We start from the raw sequence: 15,514 nt of genomic DNA on the forward strand, positions 1-15,514 counted from the left end.
GAAGTATCTTTATATGTAATAAACCAAAATATTAAAGATCATAAGAAAATCTGAGATCAGTATCTCAGTTATTCTATTCTAATCACAAAATGTGACAAGATTAAACTCAAAGTTTGAATCCTGCGTCATAAACAACACATTTTCACTTCTATGGTCATCTACTTATTAATCTCTATTGCTGAAATATTAAAAATCATCTCCTCGCCTGCGAGACTAAGATATATTATTCCCCTTAAAACACGCACACAATGTATATTATTTACACATAAATCCAGCATCATCCCACTTACTAACAAACTATTACAATAGGAAATCCCTGATATGAAACCATAGGAAACAAATCTGTCTTCAATGAATAACACCACTATTTGCAACAATTGTACAGATATATACAGACATATAAAACTCGTGCTGTCTGACGTTTAAGTATATCACTATCTTCAGTAATAAATAATTTGTTCAGTACCATATTGGAAGTAATACATGGGAAGATTGTCCAAAGAAACTAAATCATTTCAAAGAAGAACTGATTTCAGCTGAATAGATTGAATTTATTAATATGCAAGTCAAAAGCTATCAGTAATAACTAATTCATGTATCTTGTAAACATGGTAAATTTCAAAAAAGTGAAATAATCTACATGCTATTATTATGATATCAAAACAGCTGCCAATTCAATGTGTTGTTAACATCTGTATAGAAATCTGAATGGCTCTTATAAAACAGAAGGCTATAAAAGAATAGTCTACAAGCATAAGCAACTTTATGAAATTCTGGAAAACAAAGCTCTCCAGCGAACCTTACTTGACTTCCAATTTATAACATTTATTCTTTTGTCCCCTACAGAACAAAGTTTAATCCAAAACAATCAGCAGTGTAATATGTCACCTCCTTTTGACAACATTTACTGCCAGCAACACATATAAATATAGGGCCAATTTTGGCAAGTGTGCCAAGTTTTTCAGATGCTGTTAACTGGCGCTTAGCTCACCGTCTCCTGTGCATAGCCAGTTCAGGTGAGAAAGAAGGCATATTGTTAAATACACAATACTCACATTTACGTAAGGTGTCTGCCTTTATACACCGATAACAGCTGTGAATAAAGTTTCCTTTGACTTGGTGCACTTTATTGTCTGAAACCAATGAAATTCTGTGGCAAATATTTTGTTTTACCTCTTCCTTGATGAATAGGTTTGATCAATACACTCTTTCAGCTTTACTACAGATAAAAGTCATGAGAAGAGGTCAGGTGGCCACAAATTTTTTGAATTGTGATGAAAACAGTTGTTCATGTTCAAATTACAATCATAAAACAACTCTTTGTATTTTAACTTAAAAGTAAACTAGTAAAACTGGATCATTTCATGTGAAGTTGCAATATGTTAATGTTTCCATGAAATAACTGAATACATTTTACTGGTTGTAGCAGAGGTGTGGTATTTACTCATTATGGTAAGTTTGAGATGTAGTTTTTAACACAAATTAGTTAATTCATTCAGGAACTTCAGATTCGACTTCCAAATTCATCCTCGGCCCCTACAAATACAACAGAACACATTTGTTGCATATTATAAGTACAGATTCCATATATCATATATTACAAATTAAAGTACATTAAAAAACTTTAAAAGAAATAAAATTTTTAAAAAAAGCTGGATATATTTTATGCAGGGTAAAGGAGAGACCTCAACACAAGGTATTTACAAAGGAAAATTGAGCAGTGGAAATAAGCTAATGGGTGTAACTGTCATATTTATAAACCACAGAGTGGTCATGGAAAGAAGTTTGTTTGTTCCACCACTTAGCTTATTTTTGTTGCTCAATTTTCCCTAGTCACTACATTGTACTGATGTCAGACCTTCACACTGCAGAAGATATGTCCAACTGTTATTTGACTTTATTTATTTTAAAATATTTTAAGGTAACTTAGTTTGTAATATTAAGATACATGGAATGAGTACTTATAATATTATAATAGGTAACAAATGTGTTTTTCTGTCGTGTTTATAGTTTCCAAGGATGAATTTGTAGTTCCTGAATTTCAGTCATCTGCAAAAAATCTACATCTCAAACTTATCAAAATAACTGTAAATTCAGGACATGATTTTTTTTAAATATTAGTAATAATTTTAGCCGATATGGCTGTTGAAATATTTTACCGAATGTTGACTGATAGTACTTTGCACAGTATAATTTAATTTATTAAGAGCCAGCGATACTGCAAATAATTTTTATAAATACTGTACACTTGACCCTGTACAAATTGTTAAGTTAGCAATAAATTACGACTTTGCAAAGAAATGAAAAAAGAACTTTCGTTCCAATCTGAGCAAGAGTGCAATAATCATAGCTGTTAAAAAATTGTAAAGGATGGTGAAAATCAAACTGTGGGGAAACGGTTATTTTAAAGTTAACCAGGATGGCCATGAATTAAGTTTATTTTTCACACTGCATTCTTCAATGGTTATGGATGCCATGTGCAAATGTTGATTATATTGATGTTTTTATCTCTGTTTACAATAACGTTCTTTCAGATATGCATTTTTTTTTTTCAGAATACAATGTAAATTTAGCCGTCTTTTAATGTACAAATGTATTATCTGTATTTCCTTCCATTAAAAGTCTGATGTATGCTAAAAATACTGGATTGTCCATTTAAAAACCACCATTATTTTAAAGTGCAAATTTTGGGGTTCTCAAGTCACCAAAAAATTCCAGTTATCAGTAATAACCATACTCTAAAAGCTATAAAGAAATCTGTTTTACTTTCATACGATGCTTATGCCTTTACAGTCTTGCCGTAACTACATATTCATTTTCTCTTCATCTGTTAGCTTCTGAATGAAAGGCTGCAGTATTTTGGTAATGTACCTACAACAGGTAATTGCTTCCAAACAGAATGGCACTACAGTATAATGCGTTTGCATGAATGGCATGCCATGTCATGATGTGGAATTATGCAGATTATCAATACCTAAACCAGGCCTCATTGTGGGGTCTGTTTCACCACCATGACTACACTCTGGAATCCAATTACTGTTATATTGTCCAGTTGTCAGATCACAAGGTTTCACTTCATGCACTGGCATGCTTTCGTATGGCTTCAGCTTAAAATATTCTGAGCAATTAAAACAGATGTTACACTTGTTCCAATCTTCTATGCCATATAATACTTCCGAGGTGAATGATTGCATAGATTTCTAAAAATGAATGCAATAGAACAGAAGGTCGTAAATGTAAGGCTATTTGGCAGTACCATATGGTTGATAAGACAGGTATGAGGGAATCAAAAAAACTAATTATGATTGGTGGAAAATGTAAACAGTCTGTGGGATGGGTTTAAAGCAATTGTTGAGGAATGTGAAAACATTTAGTACCTTTAAAGGTGACAAGGAATGGTAAAGACCTGCTATATTACAACAGAGAGATAAAGACACTAAGGAAGAGGTGCAGGTTGGAAAGAAACAGAAATGGTTGTGGAAGAAAGGAGATCTTGAAGGAATTGCTAGGAAATTGAATCTAGCAAAGAAGTCAGCTAAGGATAACATGATGGTAAGCATAATTGGCAGTCATACAAAATTTAGTGAAAAATGTAAGGATATGTATAGCTACTTTAGGGCAGGATCATTAATGAACAACGAGAGTGTATATGTGAGGATTTACAGCAGGCAGAAGCATTCAATCAGCAGTATGTAAAGATTGTTGGTTACAAGGATAATGTCCAAGTAGAGGAGGTGACTAATACTAATGAAGTACTGAAATTTACCTACAATGACAAGGATATTTACATTAAGATACAAAAGTTGAAAACTAAAAAAGCAGCTAGAATTGATATGATTTCTGGGGAAATAATAAAGGCAATGGGTTAGGATATAGTACCATATCTCAAGTACTTACCTGATTGCCGTTTGCATGAAGGAGCTATACCAAATGAATGGCGAGTTGCATAAAAAAGGAAATGGTGATAAACATAACGCCAATAATTACAGGGCAATCAGCTTGACATGTGTTGCATTTAAGCTTTGGGAAAGCATTATTTCTGATTATATTACACATGATTGCAGAATTACATTAGGATAAAATACCTAAAGGACCTTAGCTGTTTCAGCATATATGGAGCTGCATCTATGACCATCACGAGTAAATTAGAACAATTATTCTCAGTCCTAGTTGGCCACAGTAGTCGCAAGGAATCATAAATAAATCTTGCTATGATATTACGATTAGTTATTTCTCATACTTTGCATGCTAGAAGACGAGGTTTTCTAGGTTCATGTAGGCAGACCTTACCAACTATGAAGTTTGCTGTGTTTCAAGACCATGCATTACTTGTTTCATCCACTAACCTTCTGTTCTCTTTCGATATGATGTGTGCTGTTATCTTAGAATGTTCAAGAAAAATTGTTTTCTCACACTTCTTTTTTTTTTTTTTTTTTTTTTTTTTTTTTTCATGGCAGATAACCACAATGCCAGCTGTTATACAGTCACTATTGCCTGAAATCCACTGCTCTGATCAAAAGCTGTGACTACACTTCTCCTTATATATGTTCACTAAATACTTTATATAGTAAAACTCCTGGAACTATAGGCAAAACATACTGTTACACTCTTGCTAGCACCTACTGTGTATCCAATCCTTGTCCAGTTTGTCTACGTAATCAGGTATGAAGTGAGATGAATCTCCATACCAAGTTTTTATGAACAGATGCCTTTCCTAATGTCATCCTCATCAGATGAGTTCATAAGATTAAATGAATGATGTGATCAACGTTAGCAGGAAGGGAGAGGGTGAAACCTGGTGCTGAGACACAGCCTACTCCTGCCAAATAGCAACAGGGGGTCTGCTTAAGGCTCCACGTTCCAGCTGATGGACGATTCGCCATCAACAGTGTCATGTTCTTTCTTCATATGAACACTGTGGAGGGGTTTAGAATTGAATCCAGGCTTTTGGCACACAATCTAATTATTAGAAATTGTATATCACTACCTCTCCTACCCTGTCGGTCAACATTCTGATAACTGTAAAACCATCTCCTAACAGGCTGTGAAGGCCATTGGAGGGGTGGAAGGTAAAGGATTCCACTATCTGTAACCTCAGCACTTGGTGAGGTAGAGTGGTTAGCTCTACGCCCAGCTGCCTTTGCCCCCCCCAGGAATTAACCTGATACTTATATTTTTTGTGTACGCTGAGTGAACCTATGGGCACCTCCGGAATTGGAAATCTCGCTTCTTAATTTTTTTTTTGACTTTCTGACGGAGAATTAAACTTCCGGGTGAACCAAGCACGACTTTACCACCTTAGCCAGGCAGCCCTTCAACACTGTGAGTGTAAAATTATTTTTCTACCAATGGGACTCAAACTGGCTAACCGCAGTGTTGGACCATATAGACTTGACACCTTAATGATTATGGCTATTACCTGCTAAAATGAATGTCTGAAGAAACAGACCTTGAGTAGGTTTGACTAGCAGGTGGTAATTGGGGCAGTTTTCACTAACTACTCCTACATACCCCTTTCCGGTCAGTTTGTACATGGTGGTGGGAAGAACTTGTGACCATAAGGAGGGTTCTTTTGTTTGAAAGACATGCTAGAAAGAAAGTACAGTATTTCCCTTACTCAGAAGAGAGGAAACATTTTTAAAAAAAGGGATTTTTAAGGAAATTCAGGATGTTAGGAATATTATATTTGTAACTTCTTTTTTTTTTTTCTATTTGCTTTATGTTGCACCGACACAGATAGGTCTTATGGCGACGATAGGATAGGAAAGGCCTAGGAATTGGAAGGAAGCGGCCATGGCCTTAATTAAGGTACAGCCCCGGCATTTGCCTGGTGTGAAAATGGGAAACCACGGAAAACCATCTTCAGGGCTGCCGACAGTGGGGCTCGAACCCACTATCTCCCGATTGCCGGATACTGGCCGCACCTAAGCGACTGCAGCTATCGAGCTCGGTATTTGTAACTTCAAATATATATGCAAAAATATACAAATATCCTTAGAATATGCACTAACCTTTTATTTTTTTTTTTAATTTTTTTTTTGCTAGTTGCTTTACGTCGCCCCGACACTGTTAACCAAGATTATAAGGTATTCAATAATATAACAAAATTTTCTACGTAAAGGATGTTGTCACAACCTTTGTTTCAATTAAAACTTTTCACTGGTAAACATCATATGAGAATAACACAAAAGTACCAATATGACACAAAAAAGAAAATCCTGCTCTGATCATAAGAGAATAATGCTACGGTATTGTAATTACATGGATGGTAAACCTATATAATTAGTAGTCAATCCAATTAAATATTACATGTACATCATTAAATAAAGCCAGTTATGATTCAGAGAAACACAGTAGTAACTATTGTATACCAAGGTACATTGAAAATAAATAAGCAAGTGATTTGAGCAAAATCTTTTTAGCTGGTGACAACACTAAAAAGGAAATTAAAAATAAAGAGATGTGCAAAACTGGCATGAAGGAATTAGAACTTTAAAAAGTTTACTTCACCCTTTCAATGCACAAAGACCTTGTATTACCTTCCATTATGGTATATTACAGCCTTACAACTTTTAAATCTCTTAACATAAGTGAAGAAATGTATATTTTACTAGAATAAACTAATTCAAAATTGAATACCACAATCCATTTTCTTACACTTATACTGATATACTCCTTTACAATAAAGATACTCAACACTAACATACACAAATTTCAACATATATAGTATAGAGAGCCAATAAAAGAATATTTCTCTCACAACTACAATATGGCACTAAATTATTATTTATCTGGCTTTATTTGCTCATGATTACTGCATCCTACTCACTAAAAACAACAAAAGAATTGAACACTGTCATATTCCTCTTAATGGAAAAATAAATCATACATTTATTTTGTACAAGTGATATTTGATTTGTTTGTTCATAAGGATTTTTACATTACATTAACTAATATACTGCTAATAAGTCCTGTATAAAGTGACAGCACATTTTGAGTTTTATAAGCTTTTCTTACTACTATACAAATATTAAGAAAATAAATAAATGTACTACCCTTCTCTATTACAGATGACCTCTAAAGACAGTTAACTTTTGGAGAGGTGCCCAGTACCACTGTAATTAATGAACACAAGGAAGAGAAGAAATAATACTGCATTTACCTTAAGTAGGTCACCGAAAAAAAAAAAAAAAAAAAAGATATACAGAATGACAATACCAGGAACCTGAGGAACAACTAGTACAATGGATATACCTTAATGAAACTATGAGCTCATAGATGAAGGCAAACGAAGAATGTAACAGAAAAAATACAATGACCATGAAATAAGATTGTATGGCAAACTCAAGCAAGGCACACATAGCGAGTTGAAGGGAAGGACAGGCTGAGTTTTTGCAGAACTTTGGAGTCAGGCAATAATTTTCCTTCTCTTGCCTGAATTTTGTTTATGCAGACCTGGTATGTATGAAGGAAATTCTGTGATACACTCTGTAATTAATCTTCTGTTATTTCACTTATCACTCTCCTAATTTTGTTTTGCAGGGCCTTAGTTATGTACGAATTGTTCTGACAGACTTTCCACTGACAATGCAGCAGCAAGTGATTTTTTGAAAACGTTTACCGACATCATTAACCAAGCAAACCTTACTCAAGAGCAATTTTATAATATTGATGAAACAGGGCTAAATTACAAACTTTTGCCTAAAAAAAACTTTTGCTAGTGCTAAGGAAATTTCAGCCCTAGGTTTTAAGGCCAGTAAAGAAAGAATTAAAGTTGCATTATGTTCAAATGCCTTAGGACACATAACCTGCCACTTTTTGTGATTGGAAAATTGACAAAACTGAGGGTTTTTAAGAACTTGAACATGCCATCCCTTCCAGTGTGCTATAGGTCACAAAAGTCAGCTCGGATGGACTCTTACCTGTTTAAGGAGTGGTTTATAAATTAATTTGTTCCTAAAGTGAAACATCATTTGATGAGCTTGAAACTGCCAGTAAAAGCATTGCTATTGCTAGACAATGCACCCACCCATCCAGACAACCTTTGATGCAAAGGTGGGAGTGGTATTAGACTCTCATTTCTGCCACCAAATGTAACAAGCATTGCACAGCCAATGGACCAAGGGGTCACTGAATGTTTTAAGAGGAAATACCATCGAAAGCTGCTTTCAAAGATTTTAGTAAAGCTAGATAACAAAGACAACATAAATTTGATTGAGGCCTTGAAGAAAATCAACATGAAAGTTGTTATTTACATTATTGCTAAGGCATATGACGAAATACCACCATCCACACTTGTAAAGGCTTGGAGAAACGTCTGGCCAAATGTAAATGAGCTTGCTGAAGAACGTAAAGAAGAAACCCTTAAAGCGGATGACAAGCCTAATCTTAAGGATTCTCAACAAGATAACAATTCAACTCTGTTACATGACCTACAGCACCTGCCTAACTCGGGCAATCTTGTAGTACAAAACGTGCTGGATTGAATAAATGGTGAAAAAGAACTTGACAATGAAATATTAAACGAAGAAGAAATTGTGCAAGCAATTATTCAGCAGGACAAAGAAGAAGTAGTCAATGAAAAAGAACAAGAAAATGAAGAGAGAAACAAAGAGTCACGCTGAGGGAAGTGCAGCTTCACAATCGGCAGTGATTTATACCGAGCAGAAGACAGAAGCAACAGCAGTTGATATAATGTTTATAAAGAAGTGGCATGATTTTGCTTCTAAAAAGGCAACTGACACAAAAAAAACAGGATAACCAATTTCTTTTAATTTTTAAATTTTGCAGAGTTTATGACACAGTGCTATACTGTAATATGAATTCCTTTTGTTTACAACAGTCTGTGATGTTGATATGAAGGTTAGTGTACCTTTACAAATTAAATTCAGATTTTTTGTAATATGTTGTTCTGCATTTAATTTTCCACCATGAGTGTCTCTGTCTCATCGGGAGTGTAAGTTCAATAGTGTATGGAGACATTATAAAGACAACAAGTCATTTCAGGTGAGTACACTTGGTAAAGACACATTAATACCACTTGCCTTATAATTGGTTCTTTATTTATGTACTGTATGTCACTTAAGCTACTAAATACTGTATTAATATTTATAGCATATTGTCAGTTAATCCGGCTTTTCATTAGTCTAGCCTAGGGTCTGGTCCTGATGTGGCCGATGTACAGTGAGTCTACTGTATTAAATATTTTAAGGGATGGTGACCAAAGTTATGTTTTAAGACCAACACTTTGTCATTAGAATCATGTGGGAGAAACATTCTCAAGGGCCAGAAAGTGTCATTCATACCCTCCAAGTTCATGTATTTCATGTACAATTCTGAGAAACCTGGGACTGTGGTGGTAGCAAGAGACTTCATAGATGGACTGCTGTGCTAACAGTTTTCTCTCCAAATTGGACAAAGTCCTACTGTTCTAATTGCAAAGGCATTTCCAGAAGGTTGTGTTCCTATTTTATGGGTAGAAGATATTAGATATGGTATAAAGAAACTGGAGTAGTATATACCTCATGAACTGGACATACAAGATTTTTACAATGAACTATACAGATGACCAACAATAGTCAAGCCTGATACAAAATGAACAAAACTATAGCCTAAGCTGTTATGTTTGGTAAATTATTTTGAAAATCTGAATTTCAGAATTGTTAGAATAATGTTGCTGTCTTCTGTACAGTGTATTACATTATTTCATGCAGAACTTTTATTATTTATATCCTAAGTAACATTTCATACAAGCAAGAGTAAAATTTGTTCACATGAAGCATGAAGTCAGCTTCTAAATAATGAAATAAAATTCACATTATATTTTAACCACATTTTCAATTCTCTCATGAAATAAAGTGACTTGTTTCATCCATTTTTTAAATTTTTTAAAGAAGCCCCAAACATAAATACCAAGTCATTTTCTATTTCAGAATTTTATTTTACTTACTGAAATGTCCATTATGTTCTTATCAAGATATCCCATTTCAAATATTCCATTTCTCCACTCGTGCATTTCATCTCAACAGCTTTTTGTGCTTTCACAAAACTTTCTATTTCATGACATAGGGTTTCTCAAAAAATTGTGATCATTCTTGCTTTTGAAATGTTAATGCTATTGTTATTAAATCCATTAAAGCAATTATTATAATGTAATTATCCTAAAGGTTGGAAGTAGAAAGAAGAGAAAATATTAGTTATTTATCTGAACTGCTATCATTTTGGGTGGCTTATGAAGTAGTATGAACTAGAGATGAAGGAAACTGGATAAAGAAAGTTTAAAAAAATTTAAAAACAGAAAAAAATCAAGAAGCTGTTTGTCTGCCAAAATTGAATTGCCAGAATGATGGAGTAAATAATAGTGATATCAAATACTTCTTTAATCAGATATACACACATGAATTGAAACTCTAAGTAGGATAACTTGTTTTTGTGGTTAAGAAGACTTACGAAGAATAAAGCAACCATGAGCAAGGGTGCAGAATCCCAGAGATTGACTAGTCATCGAGTATAAAGTCCAGGAAGAAAATGGGGTATGATTTTCTCTTTGCTGTTGGTAGCCAACAATATCACAGAAGGGCTGAAGGGTGTAAGGAAATTTCATCAGAAGGGTCAAAGTTTTAAATGGTGAGAAAACCAATGTGGTTCACAATCCTAACAAAATAAATAATCTAGAATAACATTTGGATCTTAACTCTAAACTGCAACTTTTTTCATACTTTACTGTGGTATGTTGTTATATACAACAATATCTAATGGATAAAGTTAAAATAAACTACATTTGAAACAAAACATCTGTACAAGATTTTTGTTCCTCCTGTAAAGTCATAAAACAATTACTTAAGTGGGGTTTGGAAGCAAGCTCTTCAATTGTTTTAGAAATATATTTACAACAAGCCCCATTAGAATACAAACTTTTAGACCTAAAGCATATACTATAACCATTCTCTCTTTAATTTTACAATGATCTAGGTACACAGATAAATCACAATTGGTAAGGAATATAAAGAATAGATGCCAATGAAGACAAAAGCTAACCATGGATTTAGATGATCATGCTTCCAGGATAGAATGTAAAGAATATATATTTCCTCAGCACTGGAAAAGAGGGAGGGGAAGGAAAGAATAGAAGTAATTACTTCACTAGAATAGCAGAACAGTAATAAAGTACTTCCTACTACTGTAATATATGTTCTTTAGCAAAATTAAATCATGTAAGCAGTATGAGACTGGGTGTCAGAACCATATCAAAGTAACTGAGAAATGGAAGAAATAAAGCTAAACAACAAATGCAAAAAATATTTCATCAAAAGAAACAAGACATCCACCATTCACTTCAGCTTTTCAGTGTAATAAGCAAATGGTGTATTCTCAAAACTGAAGAATGGACAATATAATCAGGAATGCCAGCAAAAACAAAATAAAGATGTTCTAAAGACTAACAGAAGAAGTGCTAAATTAAGATGGGCAACTGGGAAGAGTGTCTCATCAACCAATGTAGCGACCTACAGTCCACAAAAGCCCACTGCATTTTGAACAACTGTATCGAAGGCACGAGTCCGATAAAAGAGATCACAGAAAAGAACAATAAAATAAGAGAAGAAATGGCCACCAAGTTCTACAACAAGGAGTTTTGGGAGTTTTAATGTGCCAGCATTGCAGCAGAGCTTGTGGTTATAGAAATGATTACTTCAATGATCTAAGAACTCATAATGGGTGACATTGATACAATCATAAGTCATCATTGTGATTCTGAATAACAAGAACTATAAACAACTACTTGTTAACTGATTCTTTCTGAAAAAAAAAAAAAGAAAGAAAGAAAGAAAGAAAGAAAGAAGAGAGAATTGCCATATTGTGGAATAAGAAAAAAGTCCTTTTAAATTTAGGACATGATCATGTTAAAAGGAAAATTTATTTGTTGAGCAACAAATGTTACTCGTTTCCTATCCTGAACAGTAAAATAGGAGGAGAGAAGAGTTACAGTATGTGGGCTTGGCTATCAGAAAAGTAAATCAAGAAAGAAAGACAGAAAAAAGAAAGAAGGAAAGAAAGAAAGGAGGAAAGAGAAGAAAATAAAAATATCTGCATGTTCTTTGGCAGAGGTAGTTTATATAAGATTTGAATTGATCTTTCATTTACTCAGACTTCCTATAAAAAATAAAATTAAGAAAGTTAATTCTCTCTTTCCTAAAACTGCCAACCAATCTTGCTGAGATCTGACCCTGAAACCTTAAGCATAGCAAGAGAGCACTTAATGAACAAGCTGCATTTCTCATCGCAGATACTAGCACATTAAACAAGAGTTCTGGAGAAGTACCTATCTATCACTCTTACTGGAATAATTCAAGCTTCTATAATCAAAATAAATATACAAATATTTAACTTCAAAAATTAAAAATAAAATATCTGGAGACAACTATTGTAATGCAAAAACAAATTTGTATGGAGAACTGATTTGCAAGTCACAATGTATAAAATGGTCTTATTTGACCAACTATACAGGTCTTATTTGATCAACTATACAGGAAATGACCCAAATGTTCACCAACCAGAACATAGTTAACATTACTACTGCAGGTGAAAATGAATCAATGACAGAGAAGGACAGCAAAAAATTAAGTCAATATGTTAATAAACAATGAAATAGATAACTTCAAAACGAACAGGGGGAAAAAGGAAACTATTATTATTGCCACTAATACTGAAATTCAAGACTATAGTTCTATTAAATGATGATGATGATGATGATGATGATGATGATGATGATGATGATGATGGGTTCTATTTAAAGAGTTTTCACTGGCAGAATTTCTATAGGTCAATATAGTAAGTATTTTTGCCTCAACCAATATATTCATAACAAACGCTTGTGCTGCAGCAGTTCAAAAGATCCATATAACATCCTCCATAACATTTGGGACATCTGTATAAATTACATCGAAAAACAGCTTGACTAAAAATAATTATACCCTTATGGGTGGCAATTGCTAGAACCTCCCATATTTGTCAGTTACAAATAATATAGCATTTGTGTGACGACAGAAAACCCTTTAGGAAAAAATCTGAATGACATCAAACTAGGAGCAAATTAATAATGGCCTGTAAATGTGTACTGTCTTTTTCGAGGAGCTATAGAATTGAATAAGTTTTAATTAAAATCTCTAAGAGTTACCTTTACCCCCCCATTACATTAACATATAATTAATAGTGAAACTTCACTTAAAACATATCTGTATTTGCATAATTATATAAAATTCTTCATTTTTTCAACAGGCACATTTACACTAAGTACAGTATTAAAGTCCAATTCACTCTCTGGTGTTACACTTAAGTTCTGTCAGAACGACAAGGGCACTGCCTAGCTGAAGCAGTGAAGGCATGCTCGGTTCACCTGAGGAATTATTTCCCTGTTGGGAAGCCAAAAATTTAGAAATAAGACTTCCATTTCTGGAGAGGCACATGGCCCTGTGGTTCAATCACCCTACACCAAAACTGAGTACCAGGTTAATTCCTGTCAGAAAAAGTGGCTGGGCATAGAGCTAACCATTCTACTAATTTTTAGTTAAAAACAAGAACAGTGTAAACAGTAAGTCCCAAAAGTGCCATCCAAAAGGAACACCACAAAATAAAGCATGTAATGCAAAACCAGTATTTGAGCCAATTTTTCTATTCTCTTCTTTCTCTCAATTTAAGATCAAATATATAACCGAAAACAATATTGGAATAACATTCATGCAAATTAATTTCTTTAAATAGTTAAATATATTTATTTTTATTTATTTACTACTGTAAATATGAATGCAAAGACTTGAATGGTGAATGGCAACCCATAAATTGGGAAGCAATTATATATATTTTTTCAAGGATTTCTTTCAAAACCATATCTGGATATTATAGGAGATGATCACATATTTTGTTAGAATTGTATCTTAAGAACCTAACTACTAATTAATGGATTTTCATCATGATAGTTCTTAATGAAATCTTTATTTAAGTCTGAATACCAACTGTACATAGGGACTACCTAACCAAGGCAGTAAAGGTATGTTCGATTCACCTGGAAGGACACTTCTAGAGAGACATAAGGCCCTGAGGTTCTCTCAATTTATGCCAAAAATTAGCACTGTGTTAATTCCTAGGGGCAAAGAGCTAACGACTTCATCCCGCTTAGTGCCAAGGTTGTTAACAGTGGAAGCCATTACCTTCCACTCTTATCAGGGCCTTCATGGCTTGTAGAGTGATTGCTCTATTCATAAACTAGATGTCAAAAGCATTATTGGTCTTTGAAGTTCATGATGCAGGAAAAGTTTTTAGTCAGATTAAGTCTCTACAACTTGCAATTAATCTTCAAGGCATTCCCAGATTATCTCCCTAGGCACACTGCCATAGGTCTTCTCGATATCCATAAAAACCATCGCTAAGTTCTTACCATATTCCCAGTGCTTCTCTGTTAGCATTCTGATGGCAAATATCAGGTCTGTAGAGATTCGTCTCTTCCTGAACCCGTGTTGCTCCTCCTCCAATAACGATTCTACTATATTCCTGATTCTTCTTTCAATTATCTTCTCCAGAAGTTTTTTTTTTTTTTTGCTAGGGGCTTTACGTCGCACCGACACAGATAGGTCTTATGGCGACGATGGGATAGGAAAGGCCTAGGAGTTGGAAGGAAGCAGCCGTGGCCTTAATTAAGGTACAGCCCCAGCATTTGCCTGGTGTGAAAATGGGAAACCACGGAAAACCATCTTCAGGGCTGCCGATAGTGAGATTCGAACCTACTATCTCCTGGATGCAAGCTCACAGCCGCGCGCCTCTACGCGCACGGCCAACTCGCCCGGTCTCCAGAAGTTTAAGTGAGTGAGGAAGTAGAGCGATGCCCCTATAATTTGTACATTTTTTCCTGTTGCCCTTTTTTATACAGGGGCATGATGCCTAGAAGGTATAGGTGTGCCAAACTTCCTGATTGATAAAGTAAAATATATTCTATTGAAAGTACTTTAGCTGTGTCCAAATATGGGATGGAAGATCAGATTGGTTTGAAACCAAAAGAGGAGTCCAGCAGGAAAGTGCCTTGTCACCACTCCTGTTCACCACTGTCATGGATTGGATCATAAAACCTACCAAAGAACATAGCAAAGAGCCTCACCAATCTAACATTTGCAGATTATGTTATGATCTGGTGAGAAAATGAAGAAGAAGTACAGGAGAAACTAAATCTTTGGAATGGCAAGTTTAAAGAATACTGACTAAACATCAGTTAAAAAAAAAATTGAAAATACTATCAACATATTCCTGCAGGGACTCTGTTACTATCTGTTTCTAACTTGGAAGTATCATTTCAAAAGATAACACAATAAACCAAGAAATACTTAATAGGACTCTGAAAGCTTTTCAATTTTATTTTCAAGTGAGAAATCTACTCTGGGATGATAAAATACCCCAGAAAGCAAAACTGACCATGTTTCATACCAACTTCATTCAAATTCTCACTTATGGACTTGAAACATGTACCCTA

General features: G+C 34.3%; 1 protein-coding gene across 4 annotated transcripts in view; it reads right to left on the reverse strand.

The window, feature by feature from the left end:
- bbc (choline/ethanolaminephosphotransferase 1 bbc) overlaps nucleotides 1-15,514 on the reverse strand; it is a 263,240-nt gene that overhangs the window by 36,838 nt on the left and 210,888 nt on the right. The gene's annotated exons all lie outside the window — the stretch shown is intronic.

Source organism: Anabrus simplex, chromosome 1 (assembly GCF_040414725.1).
Source record: "Anabrus simplex isolate iqAnaSimp1 chromosome 1, ASM4041472v1, whole genome shotgun sequence".
Classification (NCBI taxonomy): Eukaryota; Metazoa; Arthropoda; class Insecta; order Orthoptera; family Tettigoniidae; genus Anabrus; species Anabrus simplex.